The following is a 16,184-nucleotide window of genomic DNA, read 5'->3' as shown; positions in this document are numbered from 1 at the left end:
TGTGTATGCCATGAATTTTTGATTTTTTATTTTCTTGGCTGTCAAATAAAACTACAGAATATTCCGAAAAACTGACCCACACCTATGCAGCTTTAAATTTACCTAAACTACAAACTACAGGTTCGTGTTAACCTGAATAATCAAGGGTACCGTCATAAAAAAACAACTTAAAATAATACTCTTTACGAAGCCAAGTATACTATATTGTAATGCAAACTTAATTAAATATTTATAAATCAGACAATAAGCAAACAACAAGTCTAATATATTATAAGTTGAAAAGTTATTTTTCACCTATTTACCTGATATACAAATTAACCTCCTCTCTGACCCTGATTACAGGCCGGTCAGACCTCGGCCATGTCTGGGAACACCATCAGACCGACCCCGAGCCGGGACAGGGGATAATGACGGCCCATAGAGGACATTAGCTCAGCCACACCGCCTCATTAAATGCCCATCCCAGAGTTCAGAACCTCGCCTCGTATACATGGCAACTGGCGTCCAGGGGTTAACTATTTTTGAATTACCATCCATGAACATTTTTGTGGGGTTTTGGCAAGAGTGGTTTTTGAGTTTTATTGCTCTGACATTAACATGTCTTTGAAAAGCATCCATCGTGAAGGGACTGCGTGGTTTACGAATTAGAAAAAAAAATCTATATAATGTTAGTTTATCATTATTCGTTCAGTTAAATAATGTTTTAATAACGTAAGACAGGTGATGTAAAGGTTCACAGAGCAGTTAATTATGTTCAGTCAGTTCACACTAGGTTAAAGAGATACTCTTTTTAAAAAATCAATACATACACATGTATAACAAACATAATTTTGAATGATAAGCCCTTAACTACTTTCTAAATAATGCATTTATGGAAAGTATTAATTACTGATAACAATAGTGTAACAGTGTATTTAAAAGATGAAATCGTAATCATATTAAATGATTGGTGAGTGCTAAAAGATTTACTGTGATTTTCTATCATCGTATAAGGTAAAAATGCCGTGTTTTCTGCACCTTTCTTTCATTTGTTAAACTCGGTCCCCTTCATAAGATCCATAATTGTTTTCGACAAATATCATCCTTTTTGGTATATTAAAACAATTGTATTAATTGTTGTAAATCTTATTTGGGAGTAAGAGTGCACCTTTTAGTTATTCACAGCCGAAAGTAAGCGAACCAGCGGTGGCCCGCCAAGCCAGGGATTGATACACAACTACTAATATAAACCCGATACAGGCAGCTTTTCCAGTCTATAATTTTAGATGTTTTTTTTTCAATCACTAACTATCAGCTTTTGTTAATGACCGCCCACTAGTCACTCTCATCAAGCCTGTTATTTCTCTGACCGCTGTTTTGACCACTGTAATCGGCTGAGGTCAGATTTATACATGAATTGATGTAGAGAAATAATGACATTAAAGTAGCGAAGTGGTCATTCAATTAATACACCCAATCCCATGCGAAACAAGGGAGTTAACTTAAAAGTTGTGAAAAATGCTGAATAAGCAATACTTGCATTTCTAATCAACAACAAATATTAGTACTAAAGGAACTTAATGAGCATTTTATCTTGGGTGCAATTTTCCTGTAGCATTGTATTCCTTGCAAAAAAACTAACAGGAATGCTTTGCAGGGTACACGTTTTCAATAAGGACTTTGTGAGTATTTGGAATTTCAAATTGAATAAAATGACTAAGGCTTTATTCATGTGTTTACTCTTGGCTCAAGCCGATTCATTATCATTCATAGTGGCAGTACAATAAGTAACAATTTGCCTATATAAACTCCCGGCAAATGTCAGATCTATATCATATCGAACAATAGCTCAACTTTTCAACTTTTTCTATGCCTTACATCGGTAGCTGAGCAATAAGCCCTAAATACAGTCGTCAAACGAACGTATATACCTTGTTTGGACGTTTCAATACCCTTTATCACTGTTTTAGAAAGTTTAAAAGCAAATTCTAGTATATCCCCACAGTTTATCTATAGATGGACCACCAAATAATCACAGCAACACATATACAGTTTGGTATCTTGGTATATAATAGATATATATCAGCTAATAATGAAAAGATTGAAACCTTAAGGTGACAGCCTATATCTGTTTATTGAAGTTCGAAATTCATTTGATTCTTTAATATAAACTGAACGCACTACATTGTTGATAAGCCAAACCGCCATTAATAACTGCTGATTTGCATTTTTTAAATAAACGCCAACTTGCATCGCACTGTTTCATTGCCTTACTGATCTTCATCTAGAAACAAACAATTTCAAGTGAACCAATGACGTTCATAACCAAGGCTGTTGTCCTTCAACTGCCTAGGTATTTATTTTGACATTTCAACTGCGACATCAGACAGCGTTTGACTTGGCCTTCTAAAAGCTTATTAGCTACAATTACAGAAACATTGACCTTACAGTCCTTAAAGTTAATTGTTGTTGAAATAAGATATGATTACTCAGAATCCAAGGTAGGTTTCTTTTCTTAGGGTGAAATGAGGATAATTTGCAAAAATGTCTGTATCAGCTATCAGGTAGAACATTAAAATAGTTTTCGGCTGGGTTATGGTCAAGAACAACATAAATAACGGCGGGTTCAGCCAAGGTCACGGGTTAATTACAGGTGGGAATGACTGCTTTACACGGTGGTCAACTACCATCATTTTACACCCGTGAACAGTTCTGGTATTTACCAATTTCAAAATGACCACTGTATAAAAAGTTAATTTTCTACCTGAGTAGACATCTTAAATTCATTTACTGCAAGTTGGAAAGGGGTGGAATAGCTTAAAATTGGACTTTAATAAGTTAACCTGGTCATTTCATTAGTGCTAGTATTGAGATTTGACCCTCCACAGTGTAGATGCACTGGCCGCTGGAAATGTTACAAATGACCGGTAATTAACGTTCTAATTAGAATGGCAGACGTTATCTTGGCAGGTTTATTGTGGTGGACACGGCGTGAAAAAAAACGGAAGCGCCAAAAATACGTAAAACCAGCAGCTGGTGTCTGTTGAAAGGTGTCGCCATAAATCAAATTCGATACCCATTGATTTACTTAATTTACAGTGAACGTGATTTAACATAGTCTCCCTTTGACCATCAAAAGGTCGAGTAAACAGTCGCTGCTATGATATACAGATTTTTTCGTAGAAAAATTAATAAAACACCCTCGCTAACGAACCATTCATTTGGTAACTTTAATTAATTGTTGGTGTGTTGCCACCCATGTGTTTTATTAAAAAAATATTCAAGTTACGAAAGATGCATGCACGCGTAATAGGATCTTCTAAAAGGCAATTAGGTTTTGCAATTCATCGCATTTTTAATCGTATGTACCAATGTACTATGGAAATATGAGTCAAGATGATTTAAAAAAAAGGCAGACACCTTTCATAGCCGGGCTTATCAGTAATCTATTGATCGACAGTTAAGAGCTACATGAACAAAACGGGGGAAAAACACCTTTTATTAGTTTTGATATTATATTTTGTACCTATTTTCTGTCTTCGTATTTAATTAATTCTGTTTATATTAAATGGGTGCGGTTTGATCACAGCGTTAAGCAAGGGTGCATCACCAAATGTGATAGATGATATCTTTTACAGACATAGAAAATAATTCACATATTTCAATACAAACAACAAACCGCTAAAAAGGTTAATAAGTAAATCATAAGTCGAGATCAAACGATGTGATGTCATGTTAAGTTAGAAAATGTCCGCTTGAAAAGATAAGAATGATTTACGTTTTAGGAAATAATCATCAGTTATACATCGTTTTGAGGATGATGACAGTATCATTTAGGTATTCCATTTGCAAAAAAACAAACCAAATAACTAATACCTATTATGAGTAAGCGGGTGTCAAATATGCATTGAAAATATGCATGATAATATCAAAAGGCATCAATGGAATAGTGGATAATATTTACATTCCAGAGACGAAATAAAATTTGAATGTAAAATCGCTCTTTGAACGATATTGCCCATGAAAAAAGTCGTTTGAGAGAGCTACAAGTGTTCTTAAGTTTACTGCAGTTGGCATTTAAAATCCTTCTTTTACTTATTACAATAATACGGCTGAAGCTCATTTTATGCTTTCACAAACACTCGAACAATATTAAAGACAAACATAACTAGAAATGCCTTCCCTTAATAGATCTTGCCACGAGCTCTAATTGCACTTGAATCAATTTCAAGTGAACCAATGACGTTCATATCCAAGGCTCTTGTCCTTCAACTGCCGAGCTATTTATTTTGACATTTCAACTGCGACATCAGACAGACCGATTGTTTAGCTAAGTGCAAAAGTGAATTAAAATCAAGGTAGGAGTGTGACCAGATGCACTTTCCTTGCGATGCCTGGAGCGTGCTTGTCGTCCCAAAGTGCTATTGCCTGTATATATTGGACCATATCTTCGACCTCTTGCCATTCGTCTGCTGTCGAGTGGTCTTCCTCACTGTCTACCAGTCTACTATCTGTTACAATGACATTGCTGTTACAATTGATATATTGACTAGATAAACTCACATTGAACGACCGGTCGATTGTTTTAAAGATTATAATGTTATGTTATTCAAAGAAGACTTATGAGAGAAACATACATTTCAATGTGCTGTGTGACATAGAAGTAATCATTAATTAAATGACTATACTGACAGTGAAAGTAATTGGTCGCTAAAAGGTGCGCTTGATTGCTTGATGGTGTTCTTATCCAAACATATTGCAGAATAAAAAAAAAACTAATCCTAGACCTCAGTGGGGGAACTCTGCTGTTTCGTTTTGGTCATCATCGGCTACAACTGCAAGATTCTACTAAAATAGTCAAAATCAATCAGTGGTCTACATAACTGCTCGGACGGTAAATCGTATCGTTTAACAGTATATAACGGAGATTGTGTCAATAATGCCTGTTTATCCCTTATGATATATGTGAAAAACAGTAGCTTTTAATGATTTTACTTCTTCGCACGAGTAGCAGCAGTAACAGTAGCATTAACATAGCAAAAGCAGCAGCATCAGAAAAAGAAGAACTAGTTCAAATATTAATGCATGCATGCACCGAGATAAAAAAAAAACAAAAAAAAAAACAACGCCAGATAGATAATAGGATAACGTAAACAAATTTATTGAACTATTTATTATTGCTCATCAAAACTTTAATAATCGCAAGTGTCGCACAGAACGTTTTAACTTGCATTAGTGGTAGGCCAAATGGTCACAGATCGCGCTCGCACATACAGGTGGAAATACTATAAAGTGAATGCCGCTCTAGATTACTTTAATACTCGCCATGGGGTAGACTTTGTAAATATCCACTTATTAGCCAAGTATCAAGTGCCAACCAAGTTATTAGAATAAGAAGCACAAAACCACGTGGCGAATATAAGCAGCACCAAAGAATGAGGGTAATATCCCCAGACGTTCGGCATTACGCAAATTAATAGACACTGAACGATATCTTTTTAAATAAACCTCTTTAAATTCTTGTAAGTATTACAAATGCAGAACCGACCCACAAATCAAAAAAAGGTAATCCCTTGTTTAGACAATCTGACATCAGGCCTAAGAGGTACACGACTACGGCAATGAGATTGAAACTGATTTTCTACATAAAACAGCCGAAGGTTTACTTTGATGACAGAATGGCCCCGAGCAACTATCAGAGGGCCACGATAATAGAAACTGATGAATAGCGAGAAGCTTAGAGAGATCTCCAAGCCGGACGAACTGTCAATGGGGGAATACCTACCCTTGTGATAAATGTCGCTTTATTAACACGGGCATACCCGTGCACATACATCATAGTCTAGGCAGGAGAAAGCGAGATTAGGGACTGAATGCCGACGGCGCTTACAGCATGATACCTGCGGTATTCCGTCGAAGATTATAGCCATATAAAATAAGATCCCTAATATTCCGGTAAGTACTCTGGGCCGATACACACGTCATTGGGTAGTGCGGCCTCAGGACGGACGCCTCAGCAGTAGTCGTGTATGTTTCGGGATACAATAAACAAACTATTTCAACCAAAGCTATTTAACGCCACTATTAAAGAAAATCCTGTATATTCATGGCGAAGGACGTCTTTAACTGCAAAAGCTTTCGACCTATTAAAATTGATATAAATAATAATATAAATTAATTACTATTGGTTCAAGATAAACTAGAAGTGGCATATGACACGGATGCTCCCGTAATAATGTATTTGTCACATAAATGCCCTTTTGCAAGTAAGTTGTGTCATAGTACGTGCGATAAAATGTAAATAAGGATTCGTATTCGACACATATAATGTTTTCACATTAAGCAATATTAGTAATAATAGAGAAACATCAACAGCCATAATTCTGGTCAAAATCTTTGCAGCTACAACTCTTTCCTTACAATAATTAGCACATACTGCTTGATAATCTGTTGTCCTGAAAGGTGAATGAGGATTTCAACATACGCATTTGTTTTCATTATACCCTTTAAAGATAGAAGGGACATAATTCTACACAAAATGAACCCAGCACAAAACCGTTCCTTCCCGATCAACTGCACACCTTGATGCCTGGCCATCTGTGAATGTTTGAAGCAAATCCTTCAAAAGGTGAGAGTTCGACTCAAAGCATTTTTTTTCACTTCTCTTGTAACAAATGGCTATACTTCTGGTCGTAATTGAAGCAGCACAACAATCCATCTCTTCCGGAACATTAGTTTAAATTTATTTTTTGGAGCGATTGTTAAACAAATTATCACAACATTAAATTAGAGATTATGTTATGCGAGAGTGTGGTCTTGTGTTGTGGGCAATACGTGAGTACCCCGGAACAAACCCACGTGCCCGACTTGGTGACCACAAACCAAACTCACATGCGCCAGGGCCGGGAATCGAACAAAATACCGGTAAATGGCACATGAGATGGATCATATATGACAGTTTAAAGCAAAGCCTCCTTATCTTGTAAGTGGAATTAGAGGATTTCAAAAATTCCCAGTATGTGTCAACTATAGTCTATACTTTATAAGGAGAAAAGAAATAACAAAGGGCCATAATTCAACAGCACAAGTTGCTTTATCATCCTATTACGGGTTTATGAGGAGTTCGACACACAAAAGGTTTAACAATACGCTACATAAGAACAAAAAAAATACGATACTGGTTATTATGGACGCAGCACAAAATCATTTCTCCGTCATCATTGATTATCCCAGAAAGTTGAATGCAAACACGGCAAATGGTGCATACATTATCCTTTAAATATACTCTATATAGAGAAAGACATTACAAAAGGAAAAGGCCATAATTATTATGCAACACAAAATCCTTCCTCCAGCGGCATTTATACATAATGCCTATTGACGTTTTAGGCATATCTGTCAAACGGTGTAAGAGGAGTTCGACACACAAGGTTTCGGGACGGACACACGTGAAAACGGGCGGACAAGAGTAACTCTATATGCTTCCCACAAAAACAAGGGGCATAACAAATACAAATATTCGTAAGCCGCTCATTTCATTACCTGACCTAACCATCGTAGATGAAGACGCTTAAAGGGCTCCTGTTTCAAACATAAAAAAGATCCTTCTTAAAAACAGGAAGAAGGAAAATAAGCAGGTCGGGTCCAAGGCTTCTGATAAGTCAACTTGAATGAAACGTCACACCGGTAAACACACATCTAGATTACAAGTTAAGGGTATAACATTTCATTTCCTTAAAGAAAACCCCTGTTGAGCAAGGACAAGATTATAGGGCGGGTGTATCCTTATAGGTTTAAAACAAATATGAAATGGTATGTTTTTAATTGAGGAGAAAGCAAATGGATGCGCTCTTCTGACTGTTGACTCGGTCGTAAGGTTCTGATGAAGATAACCGATTTAACACAAAGATGTTGATTAGATATATAATTTATATATACATCACTTCTTTTCCTTTAAAGGAAGTCCTGGTTGAGCAAGGCCTGCACACGATGGAACACCTGGATACCGCCAGTTGACAAGGCTGCATGGGGTCACAGTAATACTCCCCTCTGCGGTTGCCACCTCCGAGCTTGGCCACCAGATCAAAGTTGTTCTGATACACCGCTATCAATCGTATTAACATTTTTAGTGATTTTATAAACAATCTTCCTATGATTTTATAATGTGCGGTTTAAAGCCCTTACATACTTTCATCTCCTTGAGCTGTACTTAATCGTTTAATTTCACATCGAATTACAGGACAATTTATCAGTTATCAGGTGGCAGTTTGGTTATCTATTAGGCTTTTCGGGTTGAGTCGTTTGTCAAGACTTTGAGGGCATAGATGGTGAAAATATGTTTTGAATTTGTCATCAAACGATTATCAAACTATAATTTATATTAACTGTTTTTATCAACGCCATTCTTGCATTCCGCTTAGATGTCTGTTTGAGTGAATCCTGCACCTGTTTTCAAATTTTGAAACGTAGATTAAATGCTTATAAATATTTACATTTTGTATTAATAATCTACTGTGAAACAAACGACGAATGTATATTGTTAAAAGACCAAATAACCTTATGAAAAAAATCGTGGGTTTAAATATATATTTGTTAAAAGTTAAAATCAAAGGCGTTATGATATGCAGGAAAACACGTAGAGTATATGCACTGTTAGATAGGGCTTCAAAAAAGTATCTGTACGATACCTCATCAAGGTGTGAAAACACTGTTCACGTTTGGAATGGCATGCACGATAGCAGGAGGAAAGTGATTACTGAGCCTACAAATACAATTTTCGCAAACGACTTTAAAACTCAACAGCAACGTTTGCACGTACATATAGCTACACGTGAAAGTACACGTACACGTCGTGTTTCGCTGCATCTCTGATTTATTATACGCTTTCAGATTTATCAGTGAAAAAAAACTGATATTTCACTGTTTGAAACAGTGTGAATATCAATTTGATATTTTTGAACTTTTAGAGTACAACAGTCCGCATATAAGATCATAAAAGCAACAATGTCACATGTTATAAAGAAATACACAATTTGATATTTTACACCGTCTGAAATTTGAGCCCATTCTCACGTCCGTCACTAACTGGGACACAATTTCAACGACGTCATTTCCCAAATGACGTTCCTTTCGAATGCAATTGGGAGCGTTTTTCTGAAAAAAGTGCATGATCGTAAAAATAGTTCACATCGTGAACACCAAAAGTGAATGTTGTACTCGTGGCTACGCCATTCATATACTGTGATCTTACACTGGAACAAACAATTGCCTTTCTGTATAAGCTAGACCAACATAGATATCTGGATCTCTGATATGAAGAGAAAAATGTGCTGTACTATAATCAATACCGGAATAGGTAAAGAGATATGTACCGTTTATTTGTATCTAATGTAAGGACACAGGTGCATCGTTCAGTTGTAATAAATAACCGAAATATTAACATCACCATATATTACGCATATATGACATAACCACAAATAAACACAACCCTCGCCCAAGATTTGCCGACGAAGGCAGAAAGTTTTATATAAGTTTAACCTGCTCTGGATAAGTTCAGACCAAAATGTTGTATATCAAAGTATGAGGTAAATAGGTTTCACAATGCGAATAAAACTGTAAATTATAACCTATACCTAATAATAATCCTAATCTAGACACTCAATGTGAACAGTATTGTGATTTATGTTTTATACAGATCATTAAGCTTCTTCAGACTGTTTACGAGTTCTTAAACATGCAGTAAATTAAGCAAACAAACATCTAAATTAATCGTTTGATGAGTCGACGAGTTACCCTGATAACATGACTTAAGTGGAAACTACAAGTCCTGATATTTAAAGGTAAAATAAAGCATGATAAATAAAGTCTGAGTGAATTCACCTTAAAACCGCATCTAAAATGACACTATAATTCGTGCATACAGAGGTCACAGTTTCAATAAGTACTGCCATGATAAGGCATTTTCAATAAGTTACGCGATCTCTCATGTTTATTTAAACAAAATACCCCCTTGGTGATTAAGCAAAAATACGGATTTTAGTGTAAGTCATATTCAAATTATATAGTCTACATAGACCAACATTAAATGTTTGAAAGAATTTAAAGGGAAATGTATGGCACAGTCCATTATCCAAGTGGATAATAATCATGTTTATATATTTCATGAATTAAGCCCAGCCCTGATGATTTTTTACCATTTAATATAAAACAATATCGTTGTTGACACCTGTACCGTCGAAATAAATAAATCATTCAAACCACAGGCTGAACTTTATTCATCATATCAACTGTAAATAATTGGTAAGTACGTTCAGTTATAAGGAGAGTTAAGTGTCCGCCTTAGAAAATTATTGAGGATTTCAGTAGCAAACTGTAAAGTAAAAAAACAACCTAGTGACACACTGTCGCCTTTCTTATGTTGCAACATATTTCATGAATTATTATTAGAATTGCCGCAATACAAACGACTATTCATTAAAATCTGTGTCATAAAATATTGTCAATTTAACTTATCCCTGCCTTACCATTTCGATCCCTCACGAGTGGCACTTAAGAGGCTTAAAGCTACTTGCCAATGTTAATGAAAACGAATCGAGGTAAAGCGGCAAAAACTGTTTTCAGACAGTATCAACAATAAAATTTAAAGAATAAATAAAGACCAGGTTTAATTGAAATATTTTCATTAAATCTTGCAAGTATAAATTATAATCCCGTTATCAACACGATCATAAAGCATGCGTTATACCTCACGTAACTAAGTCTACCAAAATCCAAAATTGTTTCTTCAATAGATTACATATGTCAAAACGGATTTATAGTCTAAAGCAATCGTACAACGGTAAGTAAAAGTCGGGGTTAAATGTAGCATACACATCTGAGTCATTGCGATATTTTTTATCATTATGCAATCTGTGAATTCAGTACTAAAATGTCAAAGATTCCGTTTCAGACAAGCACAAAACTGTCATGACTTTTGAAGCATACCAAACAGACGTAAACAAAATAGTTAAAATCTATAACATAGCCTAGTGAAGACAAATGCAAACAGTGTGACTTGACATGGTGAGGCAAGAAGCCATTTCTACCTATTTGCACTAACAACTGTCTCTCTGATTGCTTAAGCTATTTGAAAAAACAATACTAATTTGCATTTAAACGAACATTTTACTAATAAAGCGTTTAAACTGTTTTAAAAGCAAACATTTAGAAGTTGATCGTAAATCAATGAATATCGCTAGCCTCCCTTGCACCTCAAATTGATAAGTTCGACTTCAAAGCGCAAGTCATGGTCATCCTAAATCCGCTAAAACCTATAGAAACATGTTTTATGCTAGCTGAGTCCACTATAGCACTAAAGCCAGCTCCTCCCCGTTGTGTTCACTTACTAAATGGTCATTATTTTCATTTTAATTGAATGACTTCAAGAAAGATCGTATCAAGATTTCACTATCGTATAGATAATCAAAGTCAGTCTTAAATGGAGATAAAAATTCCTTGATGTAATCTTTATTACCTTCGTCACCAACATGGCGAGGGATTATACATAACTGACCCGATTTTCCAACCATCCAGTCAGCAGGTTAATATGACAAGGAATAGTTGTGCTTAGTTTCTGCACACTCAGCATTTTTTTCAAACCTTAACACTTAAATAGTGATACAATTAATGATTACGTAACTCTGATTGATACCATGATCTGTATCATGATCTCTATCTATATTCGGAACATTACTTTCTAATTTACAAACGCATACTTAATTATGAAGCGCTTTAGCTGAATGTAATCTTTGATCATTTGACTCTCTGATAAACGCATTTCCATCGTCGTCTTGGTAAATGGTTGTTCATTTACCATTGCTGACACATTTATTAATTTCATTTTTGATCTTTAACTTGTAAACCACCGGATAACATCCATTGATGATAAGAAGGTACCGAATTACAATTTATAAATGTCAACAGCAATCAGACGAAATAACGTCAAAACCAAATACGGAAGTTAAGCAATAAAACGTGATCTTATTGTGAAAATCTAGCAAAGACGGTCAATTAACACAATCAAATATTTCGAACCCACTCAATGTGTGCATGCTTGGTAGGTTACACTGAAGAACATTTTAAATAGTAAAGACAAGACAAAATCCTTCAATCTAGCATGAGCACCAGAACGTGCGCTAAATATTGCACAAGTTTGAGAACTGATCATTCTTTTGCCCATTAAAAAACGCGCAGCTTATAATGTGTTTAACCCGCACATAGAATACTAGCCAAAGAAAGGTATAAGATGTATGTAAATGACTGAACTTGTGACTTTGTTAGTCATGGAAATGACATCTCGGTCACGGAATTAATGCAAACTGACGCGGCGGATACTTCTGATATCAAAGACAAAAATGAAACATAATTTAAAAACCCCTTTGCATAGTTTCACGCTCTTGAAATTAAATTATGTTTGCCTAAACACTTGAAGACTTTAAAAGATTAACAGAAAATGTAAAACATTCAGGTAGTCTCGGTATTTTGGCTCTATGGAATATAAGAAAACATGTAATTGGGCAAGATTTTAAGAGAAAGTTTTGAATAGATTATCGCGATCAGATAATGAATCATTTATATCATGCTGACAATTATTGTCCTTTCAATTATCTTTCTTTACAAAGGATTTTCTAATGTCATAGAACGGCGCGGGGGCTTTAAATATTGACTTTAATCTGAACCTAGCTGAGATATCGAAAAGGATAAATAGAATGATACAAAATTACATTTACAGACTTTGAAAAGGCATTTGATAAGTAAACACATGTTAATCGTATAACTATTAAATTGTCGCAATATTCTGAAGAATAAAGTCTATAGGTCTACAATAAAAACGATTGATAAAAGTTATTGAGAAATATCAAACTAAATTGCCACCATATAATTAAGTAAAATTTCAATATCAAGAATCTAAAATGAGGGTCGCAAAAGGTGAAACGTTCCATAAAATTAAGTAGATAAATATTATTTCGAAAGTAAATAGAAAGACATCAATTGCTTTAAAATAGTGTCATGTTCTTGATCTTATATGATTGTCAGCAATTATAATATTTTTTGGAAAAATTGGCACTTGGATAGGAGCGGGAACAAGAAGCAATTCATGGACCACCTTTTCGAGGTGGTTCTGAAGGAGGTAATTTAATCAAGGTCGTATAAAATAAGTTGTATGATGAAAATTTTTGACAGATTTAAAATAAATGGAAAGTGTCACGGTGCCCCGAATAAATAAGCTATTGAATAATAAGTAGTTTATTTTCTATCTATTCCGTGTTTAGCTTGACTGCACTGAAAAAACTAAATTACATTAGTCAAATATGTACACTGATATGCATTAAATACATATTTAATAGTCCTATAAAAGCAATTAATCTGACAAAAAAAAAACTAGGAAATTCAAATCAAAGCAAACTGTGAACAAGCATAATAAATCAGTACCTGGAAAAAAAACATCATGAAGACTAACCTGACATAAATAAACATATTAACAACACTCACGTAATGTTAACATTTTAGTGAAAAAACAGTATCACTCTGAATTCAGACCGCAGACTTCGTGTCGACAGGCTTAAGGAAGAATACAAACAACTTTTTTTACAATTAAATGAAAGTTTGCAGTACACAATACTCTCTGTTACAATATCAGAAAGCAGGCCGTAAATATTTAGCAAATAGTTCGCTTTTCAACAGGAAAAAAAGGTTTGAATACCATGTGTATTTGTCACCCGTGACTCTGCGGGGAGTCAAGCAGGGAGACCCACTTGTTCCACCTCTTTTGCGTGCGGTTAATGCAAAAATGCACAATATATATATAGTTTCAATGCAACTTCGAATATTGTGGCTCTAACCCCACGATTTGTTACATTATGTAGGTCAAGGGGAAGACACCAACTTCGGAAGTTTGCACCTCGTCTAGTGACTACTGTGTCAGCATTAATGAATCATCGAGCTGTCTAGAATGAATTTTTGCATGGTTAAATAAACCTCGAGTAAATGGATGTATGGTAATGTTTAAGATGAATTTGTTCCTTTAAAAGTACACGTTCTTTTTGCCTTACTCATTTCACTGTGGTTTATGTTTTAGCCTCAGGTTTTAATATATAAATGTCCATTTTTTTGCATTCTGCCATTTTGCTAACTTTGATGATACATACTAGTTACACTACTAATATTTCCGTGTCTATTGACCTTAAGTATACGTACGTGGCATTCAAGTTAAAGTAGGTTTACTTTCATGCACTGACTTGAATGTTTTCGTTAACTTTGTACATGCATTCATTATCGTTTTTTTTATTTGTACATTTCTTGATGTAATACTTAAACTTTCTATAGATTTATCGATATGCTGTATATGCATAAGAAAATGAACATTCTGTTCTGTTCTTATACGTTTTATTCTTAAATACATGTGTGTTTCACAACATTATCTAAATGCAACAAATAACTAATTGAACACTTTACATAAAGTTAGTCCACAGTATTTTACGTTCTGCAAAACAGAAAAAAACTGAAAGCACCTGTTTTGTGAAACTTTGTTTAATTTGAAAATAATTACTTTTCTTATTGCTATTTTATTATCGTTGGGTTAATTTATCACTACGAGGTTTAGTAATGTTAAGCTATGTGTGTCATTTAAATAGCGGCTGATGGGTTAATAGCAGTGAATGCAATGAATGCCAATGATACATAAGTAGAACAGTGTGCAGTTTAATTGGTATCATGCTTAATTGTTAGCTGACAAATCATTTAAAGAACACAATTTGCACTTCGGATCACCACAATGGGAAAAAACAATGAATAAAAACGCCGTAATTGCACAAAAACGGACCGATTTAAGAAGTCAGAAACACCCATGTTGGTATATATCAGAAAGGATAAATTATGTTATATTCAGGAAAGCAAACATAAGCATAATTTTCTCTGCTTTGTAAAACAGTACTCTGGTGTAATCCTCATCCTATTATTAAGTATATGTAAACGTTTCTGCACTTCAAATAATCTCAAGATTTTCGAATAAAGAGGACTAGACTTTGTCGTACACTATCTTGCAAAATGAGCATACAGCTGCGCGCCTCTGTATGAACCATTGCAACTCTAACGTTTAAGTATGGCAGATTTGATGGCTAGGTGATGATATAAAACAAGAGTATTATCATTAGATTGTGTTGTTTTATTACTACATTTTCAACCGTTTTCCTTTAATTATGTGAATCACTGGTATTTAAAATAAATGTTGCGCTTAGTCACTTAAGGGTATCTGCAGTATGTTATCTTAAAAATGTGTACTTATATACTAATCTATGACTCAGCTCTGGTCAACATTTGCAGAACACAGTCTTAGAGTGACTTGATCTAAGCAAGGTCACCTGGGCATTTAAATCTGCAAATCTCGGCAGACCTGTACGGTCAAGTCTCGTTTAATGGTATTCTGGCATTTGTTAGTCAATAGGGCTAACTCGTTACTGTGATCTCAACCACAAATATGTTCAAATTTCAATTTTATATCATTATTCAAGTACTTCAGAGTATTAGGTGACATCTCGATTTTCTTTCCGGTCGTCTAAATATCATGAGACTTAATCATGGGTCGGGGCAAAATATTTACCTTTTACGAATGCCTGACATTTAAATATTTATTCAGTATAGAATAATGCTTTGAAGAACCCAAATAGGTTAAATGTTTCAGAGACATTTTAAAACCGTTTGAAGGGGTTTTAATTATCTGTCCTTTTAATCTGTTGACTTAACATGTAAACGTTAGCAAATGTTACACAATGTCGTACCAAACGGTTTACGTCAATGCGGTCAGTTGTCATTAAAATAAATTTGTCAGGTTTCACGTAGCTTTAATGCGGTTTCAGTGTTAAGTCTTAAGATTTGATTTAAAAAAAAAACGATTTATCAAATAAGATATTTACCACAATTGTTGTTGTTGTTGTTGTTGTTGTCGTCATTGTGTTATAGTTCCCAATGCAACCGACACTGCATAGTGGGTTTCATCATATTTATATTGCAGCCTTGAGAAAACAGCTACATTTATTGCGTTAAATGATTCAAAACATTTTCGATGACAATAACACTGGATACACGGGATAATTTTTATTACAAATTACAAAACGCCTATAATCTACGCATTCAATCATCATCCCTGAATTGAATTTTCAAACTTTAGA

General features: G+C 34.7%; 1 pseudogene; it reads right to left on the bottom strand.

The window, feature by feature from the left end:
* The window catches only part of LOC128215049 (uncharacterized), an 89,269-nt pseudogene that overhangs the window by 16,613 nt on the left and 56,472 nt on the right, over positions 1–16,184 (bottom strand).

This window comes from Mya arenaria, chromosome 13, assembly GCF_026914265.1.
Source record: "Mya arenaria isolate MELC-2E11 chromosome 13, ASM2691426v1".
Classification (NCBI taxonomy): domain Eukaryota; kingdom Metazoa; phylum Mollusca; class Bivalvia; order Myida; family Myidae; genus Mya; species Mya arenaria.
This window is presented reverse-complemented; position numbering and strand designations above follow the sequence as displayed.